At 42.4% G+C, this 14165-nt stretch overlaps 1 pseudogene; it reads left to right on the forward strand.

Moving 5' to 3' along the window:
- Window positions 1-14165, forward strand: part of LOC139423677 (uncharacterized) — a 50187-nt pseudogene that overhangs the window by 1515 nt on the left and 34507 nt on the right.

Below are 14165 nucleotides of genomic sequence, written 5' to 3' on the forward strand. Positions count from 1 at the left end.
ACTTTGATAAATCATTTCTCAATTATGATTTTACATACAAATGTCAAGTCTATGTCAATAATCCTTTCCCCAAAGGACTATTACAGTGCATTTTGTTACGTTACAGCCTTATTATAAAATGGATTACATAGTGAAATAGGTTCGAAGAAATGTTTGCAAATGTATAAAAAATATAAGACATATCTTATTTAAATAATTATTCAGACCCTTTCCTATGAGGCTCAACATTGAGCTCGGGTGCATCCTGTTTCCATTGATCATCCTTGAGATGTTTCTACAATTTGCTTGGAGTCAACCTGTGGTAAATTCAATTTATTGGACATGATTTGGAAAGGCACACACCTGTCTATATGAGGTCCTTCAGTTGACAATTCATGTCAGAGCCAAAACCAAGCCATGAGGTCGAAAGGAATTATCTGTGGAGCTCCGAGACAGGATTGTGTCGAGACACAGATCTGGGGATTGGTACCCCAAAAAAGTCTGCTGCATTGAATGCCCCCAAGAACACAGTGGCCTCCATCATTCTTAAATGGAAGAAGTTTGGAACCACCAAGACTCTTCCTACAGCTGATCGTCCGGCCAAACTAAGCAATCGGGGGGGGGGGGCTTTGTCACCTCCCTGACCAAGAAACTGATGGTCACTCTGTGGAGATGGGATAACCTTCCAGAAGGACAAACATCTCATCAGCACTCCACCAATCAGGCCTTTATGGTAGAGTGGCCAGACGGAAGCCACTCCTCAGTAAAAAGCACATGACAGGCACTTGGTGTTTGCCAAAAGGCACAGAAAGGTCTCTCAGACCATGAGAAACAAGATTCTCTGATCTGATGAAACCAAGATTGAACTCTTTGGAGTTCATCTGGAGGAAACCTGACACCATCCCTACGGTGAAGCATGGTGGTGGCAGCATCATGCTGTGGGGATGTTTTTCAGCCGCAGGGACTGGGAGACTAGTCAGGATCAAGGAAAAGAGAGATCCTTGAGGAAAACCTGCTCCAGAGTGCTCAGGACTTCAGACTGGGGCGAAGGTTGACCTTCCAACAGGACAAAGACCCTAAGCACAAGGCCAAGACAACGCAGGAGTGGCTTTGGGACAAGTCTCTGAATGTCCTTGAGTAGCCCAGCCAGAGCCCAGACTTGAACATCTCTGGAGAGACCTGAAAATAGCTGTGCAGCGACACTCCCCATCCAACCTGACAGAGCTTGAGAGGATCTGCAGAGAAGAATGGGAGAAACTCCCCAAATACAGGTGTGCCTAGCTTGTAGCATCATACCCAAGAAGACCCAAGGCTGTAATCACTGCCAATGGTGCTTCAACAAAGTACTGAGTAAAGGGTCTGAATACTTATGTAAATGTGATGTTTCAGTTTTGTATTTGTAATGCATTTCTACAAACCCGTTTTTACTTTGTAATTATCTGGTATTGTGTGTAGATTGATGAGGGAAAAAAACATGTAATCCATTTTAGAACAAGGCTGTGACGTAACAAAATGTGGAAAAAGTCAAGGGGTCTGAATACTTTCCGAAGGCACTGTATATGGATTACATAGAGTGAAAATCCCCTAAATCATGGTCTTTTTTTGTCTGCGTTTCGTGAGGAATCACTTCCCGGAAGAAATCTAACACATTTCATCCTCTCGTTTCCACATGTGCGTCATTGAGATTAAATGCACACATTGGTAGTCATGGAGTGGGTTCATTTGTCAAAGGACATTGAGTAATAAAGCTTAATTGAATTTGCTGTGAAGGAAGATTATGCAGGCTTTAGTGTCTAGGACTCTGTCCACTTCTTGTGATTCAGAGCAGAACAGGGGTGCCCTCCCTTCTGTTGTATTCATCTCTTTCTCTCTTCCCTCCCTATACCCCTCTCTCTTACCCAAACTCATACACTCACATATGCTTGGCATACAGCAATCATTTTTTATGACTTATTTGATAATCAGTCCTTATAACAACACCCAGCAGCAGCATTAGGTTGTAGAGAAGAAATATGCAATTACACAACCATATGCTGATGCCATTATCATCATGCCTCATTGTTATTCATGTTTTCAGATTTGTTGATCGCACTCATCAGCACTCCCATAGGGATGTGTGATGAAGGCATTAGCTAACCAATTTAATATCAGTAGGCTATAAGACAGTTATTGGTGATTGTATACACAAATGAAGGTTCCCTGTGGTGTACATACCTTCTCCTCTCCTACACAGTGTTTTCCTTGATACTGTGTCTGTTTTCAGCGTCAGTAACTCACCTGGCTACAGCGTGGCTGTGTCCTTATGTTGGGAGGAAAATGTTGTGTTTGTTGGGATAATGTCTTTGAGTAGGGCATGTGTCTTTATGTTCCGAGAAGGCTTTCTATAGAAAGCATTGGAGGCTGGGCACAGCCTTCAACTCCCCCTCAACACCATACATTACAAATAGTTCAATCATAGTTTAATCATTCATAACCATTTCTTTGAATGTATTTGCTGATTTCACTGTTATATTTGTCGGTGTGAGTGGGCCCGCATACACGAGTTAGCCCTAATATACAGATATTTAATACATTTTTTGTTATTGTGAATTGAATTTTGTTATTGTGAATTTACAATTAAAAATGTATTGTGAATTTTGTGAGTATATTGTGAATAAATACTGTTATTTCCTGTGTGTGTCTCAGGCATGGTTTATAATGTAAGCCTCTACATGGATTTCCACCCTGGAGGAGAAGAGGAACTGATGAAGGCAGCTGGGATAGACGGAACAGACCTTTTTGACCAGGTCAGCTCTCATTGGACTCTCCCGAGTTAAAGGACTACCTTGGAAGTTCACATGTTAAAACACACAAGTTCAAAACATTAACGCACCTGTGTGTTATGATGCCGTGTGTGTCTAAGCTCTTTTGCTCACTTTCTCCCTTTGTCCCTGTATCTGTGGCCATATGAGCAGATCCACCGGTGGGTGAACTATGAGTCCATGTTAAAGGAGTGTCTGGTAGGGAGGATGGCTCTGAAGGCCAGCACTGCTCTCAAAGGTACAGTAACACACAATCCCTCAGTCTCAGGACTTTAATGCACCGTGGTCTCTCTTTCATGCAGGATGTTTTTTGACCCTTTCTAAGTTGTCTCCGCAGCTCAGTCTGTAATAAAGGACAGCATCACTCATTTAAATGGTAATGTACAAAATAACAATAAGAATAATGCACTAAAAGCCCTCTGATTGTTCTGTACTGTCTGGTATTTGTGTGTGGGTGTTCTATATTCTGTGTGGCTGAAATCAGAGTCCTTACTCTTGTCTCTCTCTCTCTCTCTCCTCAGGTCTAGCCCCCCCTCCTCCGCCCACCTCCATGCTCCCTCCTGCTTTCCTCACCCCTCCCTCACCCTCCTCATCACTGCAACCCTCAGCCGCCCCGCCACCACCCCAACCCAGGTACGCCCGGCCCAGGTACACTCACAAAACAACAAGAACAACTGTTATGATATTGAGAATGGTGACAGACTGGATGATGTGAGGTGTGATAGATAGATGTGAGAAGGTAATGAACATACTGTATCTGTACATCTTTTATTTTTTAGGTTTGACTGGTTTCAAACTGATTTCACAGTCAATATTGTGGTTTACACCAAACGGAAGGTAAACATCCCCACTTTGCAAATTTTAAATGGCAAGATTTAAGTGAAATGTGAGACAGAACGTGCAGCAATTGTTCTTTAACCTCACTCCCCACCCTTCTTTTCTCTCTCTTTCCCTCTTCTCCCTTATTTTCTCTCCTATCTCAGCTCCCCAGCTCTGGCTGTACCATAGTTAACGTGCAAGATGGTGTTCTACGGGTGGAAGTTCTTCTGGGGAAAATGTCCTACATACTGCGTCAACGTAAGTCGCAGCTTCCTTTGACTGTCCACTATGCCAGGGAGCTGTTTTCTGACATGACTTGTCGTAGCCGCCTCTTTCAATCTCCTTTCTTTTATCCATCTATTACAGCCATACTCTCTCTCTTTCTCCCTAACCATCCTGTACTAGGGGTGTGAACGTTTAAACCAAGTTGGCATCGTTAACCGAAAAACTATGTTTATTATTATATATTTTTCTTATTTCCTCCCATAAAATGTAAATCACAGTGCAGTTATCACACCTAGCACTAACAGGTCCCGATCATCATCATCATAAAGGGAACATGCCTAACCCAATAATGCTGTAACTTTAGTAGGAGGAGATATGCATCTTTCAAATGATTTGCCACGGATATAAAGCGCTCTGAACTTCACCGTTGTTAACAGTTGGGAAAATGACAGGGACGTGACAGCAGCGAAGACCTGTATGGCTCCAAGGCATGCGTTGAAATCGCTAATCAGTGTACTAGGAAGTAATTTACTGGAATTAGCTTTGTTTCCCCATCACTAGGTACCAGTGCTGGTGTAGGCCTCGATAAGCATGTTGTTTGTGCAACGTTATCTTCTAACTCAGAGGTGAATAGGTGAAGCATGAATATGTTAGCTAGCTACATTAGGTAAAACAACTGTGACGCACTCTTTTCACGCCACTTCCATACAGCTACGGCCAGATGTGATTTTCTTTGCAGGTTAGGAGAGTGTTTTTTGCTAACCCTAACCCTTTTCCTAACCTTAACCTCAGTCTCCTAACCTGCTGCATGAATTATCCTAATCTGCTGCGTAAGTTCTCCTAACGTGCTGCGAAAAAGTAACTTCTGGTCGTAGATGTATCGAAGTGGCATGAAAACGGTGTTTCTCGTGAAGAGGACACAACAAAGCCTATTCCCCCGTCAGGAAACTCAGGAAACTAAAAAGATTTGGCATGGGTCCTGAGATCCTCCAAAGGTTCTTCAGCTGCAACATCGAGAGCATCCTGACTGGTTGCATCACTGCCTGGTACGGCAATTGCTCGGCCTCTGACCGCAAGGCGCTACAGAGGGTAGTGCGTACAGCCCAGTACATCACTGGGGCTAAGCTGCCTGCCTTCCAGGACCTCTACACCAGGTGGTGTCAGAGGAAGGCCCTAAAAACTGTCAAAGACCCCAGCCACCCCAGTCATAGATTGTTCTCTCTGCTACCGCATGGCAAGCTGTACCGGAGTGCCAAGTCTAGGACAAAAAGGCTTCTCAACAGTTTTTACCCCAAGCCATGAGACTCCTGAACAGGTAATCAAATGGCTACCCAGACTATTTGCATTGTGTTCCCCCCCCAACCCCAAACCCTATTTTCATGCTGCTGCTACTCTCTGTTTATCATATATGCATAGTCACTTTAACTGTACGTTCATGTACATACTACCTCAATTGGGCCGACCAACCAGTGCTCCCGCACGTTGGCTAACCGGGCTATCTGCATTGTGTCCTGCCACCCACCACCCGCCAACCCCTCTTACTCTACTGCTACTTTCTGTTCATCATATATGCATAGTCACTTTAACCATATCTACATGTACATACTACCTCAATCAGCCTGACTAACCGGTGTCTGTATGTAGCCTCGCTACTGTATATAGACAGTTTTTTTTTGCTGTTTTATTTCTTAACCTGTTGTATTTGGCGCACGTGACAAATAAACTTTGATTTAATTTGAAAACATGTAATGTAACATCTAATTAGGGTCCCCTGGAAACACTGACCAACACTTTGGTTCCTACCCGGTCAATTGTTCCTCCCTGGCAGGCTTATTCATTTGTTGTCATGTCAAACAACAATGTATTCAAGGTGCTGCCCACTATATTCCAACTATAGTCATTCTATTCCAGCAGTTCACCAATTAACTAGGCCTATATCTTTTGACCATATTATGCAACCTCGCATTGAGGATTTCAAGTTAAAGGCCAACCGTAATACTGGAGGCATTGTTTCCAGAAAACAGGATCCCCCATTATAGCAAATGGGGAAATGGCGATCTTTCTGGTCAATATTCATGGTTATATTAAAAAATAACTGTGCACGACCATGGTACCAATAATTGATCCTATTTCACCAGATGTATGTCCTTGAACCGATTTAAAATCGCACACAGAAGGATAATTTACAGTTGAAGTCAGAGGTTTACATACACCTTAGCCAAATACATTTAAGCTCAGTTTTTCCCCAATTTCTGACATTTTATCCTAGTAAAAATTCCCTGTCTTAGGACAGTTAGGATCACCACTTTATTTTAAGAATGTGAAATGTCAGAATAATAGTAGAGAGAATGATTTATTTCAGCTTTTATTTCTTTCATCACATTCCCAGAGGGTCAGACGTTTACAAACACTCAATTAGTATTTGGTAGCATTTCCTTTAAATTGTTTAACTTGGGGTCAAATGTTTCGGGTAGCCTTCCACAAGCTTCCCACAATAAGTTGGGTGAATTTTGGCCCATTCCTCCTGACAGAGCTGGTGTAACTGAGTCAGGTTTGTAGGCCTCCTTGCTCGCACACGCTTTTTCAGTTCTGCCCACAAATCGTCTATGAGATAGAGGTCAGGGCTTTGTGATGGCCACTCCAATACCTTGACTTTGTTTTCCTTAAGGCATTTTGCCACAACTTTGGAAGTATGCTTGGGGTCATTGTCCATTTGGAAGACTCATTTGTGACCAAGCTTTAACTTCCTGACTGATGTCTTGAGAAGTTGCTTCAATATATCCACATAATCTTTCTTCCTCATGTTGCCATCTATTTTGTGAAGTGCACCAGTCCTTCCTGCAGCAAAGCACCCCCACAACATAATGCTGCCACGGTTGGGATGGTGTTCTTCCGCTTGCAAGCCTCCCCCTTTTTTCTCCAAACATAACGATGGTCATTATGGCCAAACAGTTATATTTCTGTTTCATCAGACCAGAGGACATTTCTTCAAAAAGTATGATCTTTGTCCCCATGTGCAGTTGCAAACCGTAGTCTGGATTTCTTTTATGGCGGTTTTGGAGCAGTGGCTACTTCCTTGCTGAGCGGCCTTTCAGGTTATGTCAATATAGGACTAGTTTTACTGTGGATATACAGTGCCTTGCGAAAGTATTCGGCCCTCTTGAACTTTGCGACCTTTTGCCACATTTCAGGCTTCAAACATAAAGATATATAAAACTGTATTTTTTTGTGAAGAAACAACAACAAGTGGGACACAATCATGAAGTGGAACGACATTTATTGGATATTTCAAACTTTTTTAACAAATCAAAAAACTGAAAAATTGGGCGTGCAAAATTATTCAGCCCCTTTACTTTCAGTGCAGCAAACTCTCTCCAGAAGTTCAGTGAGGATCTCTGAATGATCCAATGTTGACCTAAATGACTAATGATGATAAATACAATCCACCTGTGTGTAATCAAGTCTCCGTATAAATGCACCTGCACTGTGATAGTCTCAGAGGTCCGTTAAAAGCGCAGAGAGCATCATGAAGAACAAGGAACACACCAGGCAGGTCCGAGATACTGTTGTGAAGAAGTTGAAAGCCGGATTTGGATACAAAAAGATTTCCCAAGCTTTAAATATCCCAAGGAGCACTGTGCAAGCGATAATATTGAAATGGAAGGAGTATCAGACCACTGCAAATCTACCAAGACCTGGCCGTCCCTCTAAACTTTCAGCTCATACAAGGAGAAGACTGATCAGAGATGCAGCCAAGAGGCCCATGATCACTCTGGATGAACTGCAGAGATCTACAGCTGAGGTGGGAGACTATGTCCATAGGACAACAATCAGTCGTATATTGCACAAATCTGGCCTTTATGGAAGAGTGGCAAGAAGAAAGCCATTTCTTAAAGATATCCATAAAAAGTGCCGTTTAAAGTTTGCCACAAGCCACCTGGGAGACACACCAAACATGTGGAAGAAGGTGCTCTGGTCAGATGAAACCAAAATTGAACTTTTTGGCAACAATGCAAAACGTTATGTTTGGCGTAAAAGCAACACAGCTGAACACACCATCCCCACTGTCAAACATGGTGGTGGCAGCATCATGGTTTGGGCCTGCTTTTCTTCAGCAGGGACGGGGAAGATGGTTAAAATTGATGGGAGGATGGATGGAGCCAAATACAGGACCATTCTGGAAGAAAACCTGATGGAGTCTGCAAAAGACCTGAGACTGGGACGGAGATTTGTCTTCCAACAAGACAATGATCCAAAACATAAAGCAAAATCTACAATGGAATGGTTCAAAAATAAACATATCCAGGTGTTAGAATGGCCAAGTCAAAGTCCAGACCTGAATCCAATCGAGAATCTGTGGAAAGAACTGAAAACTGCTGTTCACAAATGCTCTCCATCCAACCTCACTGAGCTCGAGCTGTTTTGCAAGGAGGAATGAAAAAAAATTCAGTCTCTCGATGTGCAAAACTGATAGAGACATACCCCAAGCGACTTACAGCTGTAATCGCAGCAAAAGGTGGCGCTACAAAGTATTAACTTAAGGGGGCTGAATAATTTTGCACGCCCAATTTTTCAGTTTTTGATTTGTTAAAAAAGTTTGAAATATCCAATAAATGTCGTTCCACTTCATGATTGTGTCCCACTTGTTGTTGATTCTTCACAAAAAAATACAGTTTTATATCTTTATGTTTGAAGCCTGAAATGTGGCAAAAGGTCGCAAAGTTCAAGGGGGCCGAATACTTTCGCAAGGCACTGTAGATACTTTTGTACCTGTTTCCTCCAGCATCTTCACAAGGTCCTTTGCTGTTGTTCTGAGATCATCTCTAGGAGACAGAACGCGTCTCCTTTCTGAGCGGTGTGACGGCTGTGTGGTCCTATGGTGTTTATGCTTATGTACTATTGTTTGTACAGATGAACGTGGTACCTTCAGGCATATGGAAATTGCTCCTAAGGATGAACCAGACTTGTGGAGGTCCACAATTAGTTTTCTGAGGTCTTGGCTGATTTCTTTTGATTTTCCCATTATGTCAAGCAAAGAGGCACTGAGTTTGAAGGTAGGCCTTGAAATACATCCACAGGTACACCTCCAATTGACTCAAATTATGTCAATTAGCCTATCAGAACTTCTAAAGCCATGACATCATTTTCTGGAATTTTTCAAGCTGTTTACAGGCGCAGTCAACTTAGTGTATGTAAACTTCTGACCAACTGGAATTGTGATACAGTGAATTATAAGTGAAATAATCTGTCTGTAAATCAAATCACATTTATTTATATAGCCCTTCGTACATCAGCTGATATCTCAAAGTGCTGTACAGAAACCCAACCTAAAACCCCAAATAGCAAGCAATGCAGGTGTAGAAGCACGGTGGCTAGGAAAAACTCCCTAGAAAGGCCAAAACTTAGGAAGAAACCTAGAGAGGAACCAGGCTATGTGGGGTGGCCAGTCCTCTTCTGGCTTTGTCAGGTGGAGATTATAACAGAACATGGCCAAGATGTTCAAATGTTCATAAATGACCAGCATGGCCAACCCAAGCGTATGTAAACGTCCGACTTCAACTGTAGTTGCTAATGGCAGCCTGCAGTACCTCGGTCGGCTTTCAACTTGAGATACTTAATCTTGGAACTACCGCTCCCGGATCCGGGAGAATTGTCATCAACTGACACTAATTAGCATAACGCAACGGACAAAAAATATTACTAGAAAATATTCATATTCATGAAATCACAAGTGAAATATATTGAAACACAGTTTAGCCTTTTGTTAATCACCCTGTCATCTCAGATTTTGAAATTATGCTTTACAGCCAAAGCAAGACAAACATTTGTAAGTTTATCGATAGCCTAGCATAGCATTATGCCTAGCTAGCAGCAGGCAGCTTGGTCACGAAAATTAGAAAAGCAATCAAATTAAATCGTTTACCTTTGATGAGCTTTGGATGTTTTCACTCACGAGACTCCCAGTTAGACAGCAAATGTTCCTTTTTTCCACAAAGATTATTTTTGTAGCCGAAATAGCTCCGTTTGGTCTTCACGTTTGGCTGAGAAATCGACCGGAAATTGCGGTCACGACAATGCCGACAAATATTCCAAATTAGATCCATAATATCGACAGAAACATGGCAAACGTTTTTTATAATCAAACCTCAAGGTGTTTTTCAAATATCTATTCGATAATATATCAACCGGGTCAGTTGGCTTCTTAGTAGGAGCGAGAGAAACAATGGCCGCATTTGTCTATTACGCACATATCACTCTGAGAGCCACCAGGTGACTACTGACGCAATGTTGTCGCTCACGCTCATTTTTCAAAATAAAAGCCTGAAACTATGTCTTGTGACACTAGACACATTAGGGAAGCCATAGAAAATGAATCTGGTTGATATCCCTTTCACTGCTCAATAGGGACGCATAGGAACGCAAAGGTTTCTAAATAAGAGTCACTTCCTGATTGGGTTTTTCTCAGGCTTTCGCCTGCAATATCAGTTATGTTATACTCACAGACAATATTTTTACAGTTTTGGAAACTTTAGAGTGTTTTCTATCCTAAGCTGTCAATTATATGCGTATTCTATTATCTGGTCCTGAAAAATAGCCCGTTTACTTTGGGAACGTTATTTTTCCAAAAATGAAAATAGTGCCCCCTAGTTTCAAGAGGTTAATGAGAAGAGGCAGCACTGAGCTAGCCTGCAACGTCACTTAGACTAGCTCAAACTGCACATGCAATGATTCAAAAAGTCCTCCATGATGCAAGATGGTGACTTGCTGAAAATACACTTTCTGATCTTCAAATGCTCCACTGAGCATTCTCATAGGAAACAATGGGGTGATGTCATTGATGGCTTTGTCCATATCTTTTACAGTCTATGGGTTGCCATGACTGCGGTAGTTTTAACTGCATTGCCCGCTGGCGGTCATATGCAGCACCATATCTGCATTGTGAATAGTTTTATGATTTTCTTTCTTATTGTTTAAACAATAAAAATTGCAGTTTTAACGTTAAGAATGTTTTTACATTTGTCACAATGCTATTCTGTACCCTAGTTATTTATTTATTTTGGTGTTAAACGAACAGCTGACTGAAGACGGGACGGCCGACATTTGTGCGGTTGAGTCCATTTCTGCCGTAACATGGACTATTAACAATGTGATGAAACTTTTGCTCCTTGCTGAAACAAGCAAGGTGTTGTAGCAAATTAGTCTTTGGTTGCATAGGCAATGACCCCCCCCCCCCCCCAGTCAGGAGCGAAGAGGAGGAAGAGAAAATGTGCGTCAAAAAATGTTTTTTTTCCTACTAATTCTTCTTATTGTTTGCTATTCGAACGGTTGTTACTGTGACCATGGTCATTTTGACTGGCCAATTATCGTCATCAAAAAATTCCATGACCATCACAGACCTAGTCCATTATCGGCTGTAATTATATTATTGATTGCTCTCAAGGCTTATTTCTCCATCTGTGTTCCAGCCTGGAGGACTTGACACAATTAGTGTCCAGTGTTTATCACTGGCTTATTAATGTTGGAGGGAAATATTGACTGTGTCAACCAGGAAATAAACACTGTGCCCATTTCCACTAAACCCTCTATATTGCTATCACCCTATATATCTCTATCACCCTGTCTGTCCCTCTCTTACCACCATAATTTGCAAATAAATTCATAAAAAAATCCTACAATGTGATTTTCTGGATTTTTTTTCTTCTCATTTTGTCTGTCATAGTTGAAGTGTACTTATGATGAAAATTACAGGCCTCTCTCATCTTTTTAAGTGGGAGAACTTGCACAATTGGTGGCTGACTAAATACTTTTTTGCCCCACTGAATATACAAGGAGTACCAGATCAATTGGGAGCTATATACAGGGAGTACCATATCAATGGGGAGCTATATACAGGGAGTACCAGATCAATGGGGAGCTATATACAGGGAGTACCAGATCAATGTGGAGCTATATACAGGGAGTACCAGATCAATGTGGAGCTATATACAGGGAGCACCAGATCAATGGGGAGCTATATACAGGGAGCACCAGATCAATGTGGAGCTATATACAGGGAGCACCAGATCAATGGGGAGCTATATACAGGGAGTACCAGACCAATGTGGAGCTATATACAGGGAGCACCAGATCAGAGGTACGAGCTACTTGAGGTTGATATATACATGAAGGCAAGGTAAAGAGAGTAGGCACCCAGATAGATAATAATAAGAGTAAAGAAATATAAGGTTGTTAGTGAGTAGGTTGTGTGAGTTTTGTTTGTTTGTGTGTGCGTGCGTTTGTTTCTGTGTGTTCATGTGCTGTGTGTTCATATGTAAGTGGAATAGTCATTTATATAGAGATCAAGTGTACGTCAATCTGCAGGTGGTTTAGCCGCGCTGTGGAATACTAATGTCTCAGATAAGTGAGCAAGGTTGGCAACAACAACAACATGAAGTAAAAAATAGCACGTCAGAAACCGGAGGGAAATTCATTTTTCTTCCAACCAGGATTGATTACATAACATTTTGTTTACCATAAACTCATTTCCATGTTTGCCTACTGCGTACACAAGTAGACTAGGTGACAGAAGTTCTTGACTCCTGTGTGTCGATTCAAATAAAAAACAAGCATTGATTGTGATTATGATAGGGTACTGCATTTACATGACCGTTAGTAATAACATGATTATGACGTTAACATTCACAGGGAGGACTATACTCTTACCATTGTGATTAGGGATATACTTATGATTAATAGTAGCACTTTGCAATTCTAGTCTCATTATGTATTTTGAGTATTAAATGTCAGATTATAATAGTGGAACCAGCAATTATGGACAATTATCAACTTTTATATTCAAGTAGATAATTGTATTTTTACATGAAATGGGTACATTTGGTAGTCATTTTACGAGCAGAACGGCACTGCCAGGAGGAGAAGCTTCATTTCCAAACGTTTCAAGCGGTCCAAACCATTCGTTTTTGAGATAGGGGTGTCACCAATGCTGTTGTATTTAGTATGTATGTCATAGCTAATTTTCAAAGATCCCTTACAAGCTCAAGGGGCCACACAACTATGACAATGACTGTGGTCATTTGCATGACAATTAATTGTTTCCTAAAATTCTGTAATCGTCACAGCCCTAGTTGGACCCTATCTTTTTTCCTCGTCTCTCTCTTTCATCCTGTATCCCTTTGTCACATCTCTCTCTCTCTCTCTCTCTCTCTCTTTAAAAAAAAATATATATATATATATACTGCTCAAAAAAATAAAGGGAACACTTAAACAACACAATGTAACTCCAAGTCAATCACACTTCTGTGAATTCAAACTGTCCACTTAGGAAGCAACACTGATTGACAATAAATTTCACATGCTGTTGTGCAAATGACAACAGGTGGAAATTATAGGCAATTAGCAAGACACCCCCAATAAAGGAGTGGTTCTGCAGGTGGTGACGACAGACCACTTCTCAGTTCCTATGCTTCCTGGCTGATGTTTTGGTCACTTTTGAATGCTGGCGGTGCTTTCACTCTAGTGGTAACATGAGACGGAGTCTACAACCCACACAAGTGGCACAGGTAGTGCAGCTCATCCAGGATGGCACATCAATGCGAGCTGTGGCAAGAAGGTTTACTGTGGCTGTCAGCGTAGTGTCCAGAGCATGGAGGCGCTACCAGGAGACAGGCCAGTACATCAGGAGACGTGGAGGAGGCCGTAGGAGGGCAACAACCCAGCAGCAGGACCGCTACCTCCGCCTTTGTGCAAGGAGGAGCAGGAGGAGCACTGCCAGAGCCCTGCAAAATGACGTCCAGCAGGCCACAAATGTGCATGTGTCTGCTCAAACGATCAGAAACAGACTCCATGGGGGTGGTATGAGAGCCCGACGTCCACAGGTGGGGGCTTGGCATTTGCCAGAGAACACCAAGATTGGCAAATTCGCCACTGGCGCCCTGTGCTCTTCACAGATGAAAGCAGGTTCACACTGAGCACATGTGACAGACGTGACAGTCTGGAGACGCCGTGGAGAACGTTCTGCTGCCTGCAACATCCTCCAGCATGACCGGTTTGGCGGTGGGTCAGTCATGGTGTGGGGTGGCATTTCTTTGGGGGGCCGCACAGCCCTTCATGTGCTCGCCAGAGGTAGCCTGACTGCCATTAGGTACCGAGATGAGATCCTCAGACCCCTTGTGAGACCATATGCTGGTGCGGTTGGCCCTGGGTTCCTCCTAATGCAAGACAATGCTAGACCTCATGTGGCTGGAATGTGTCAGCAGTTCCTGCAAGAGGAAGGCATTGATGCTATGGACTGTTCCGCCCGTTCCCCAGACCTGAATCCAATTGAGCACATCTGGGACATCA

The sequence above is a fragment of the Oncorhynchus clarkii genome, chromosome 2 (assembly GCF_045791955.1).
Source record: "Oncorhynchus clarkii lewisi isolate Uvic-CL-2024 chromosome 2, UVic_Ocla_1.0, whole genome shotgun sequence".
Classification (NCBI taxonomy): Eukaryota; Metazoa; Chordata; class Actinopteri; order Salmoniformes; family Salmonidae; genus Oncorhynchus; species Oncorhynchus clarkii.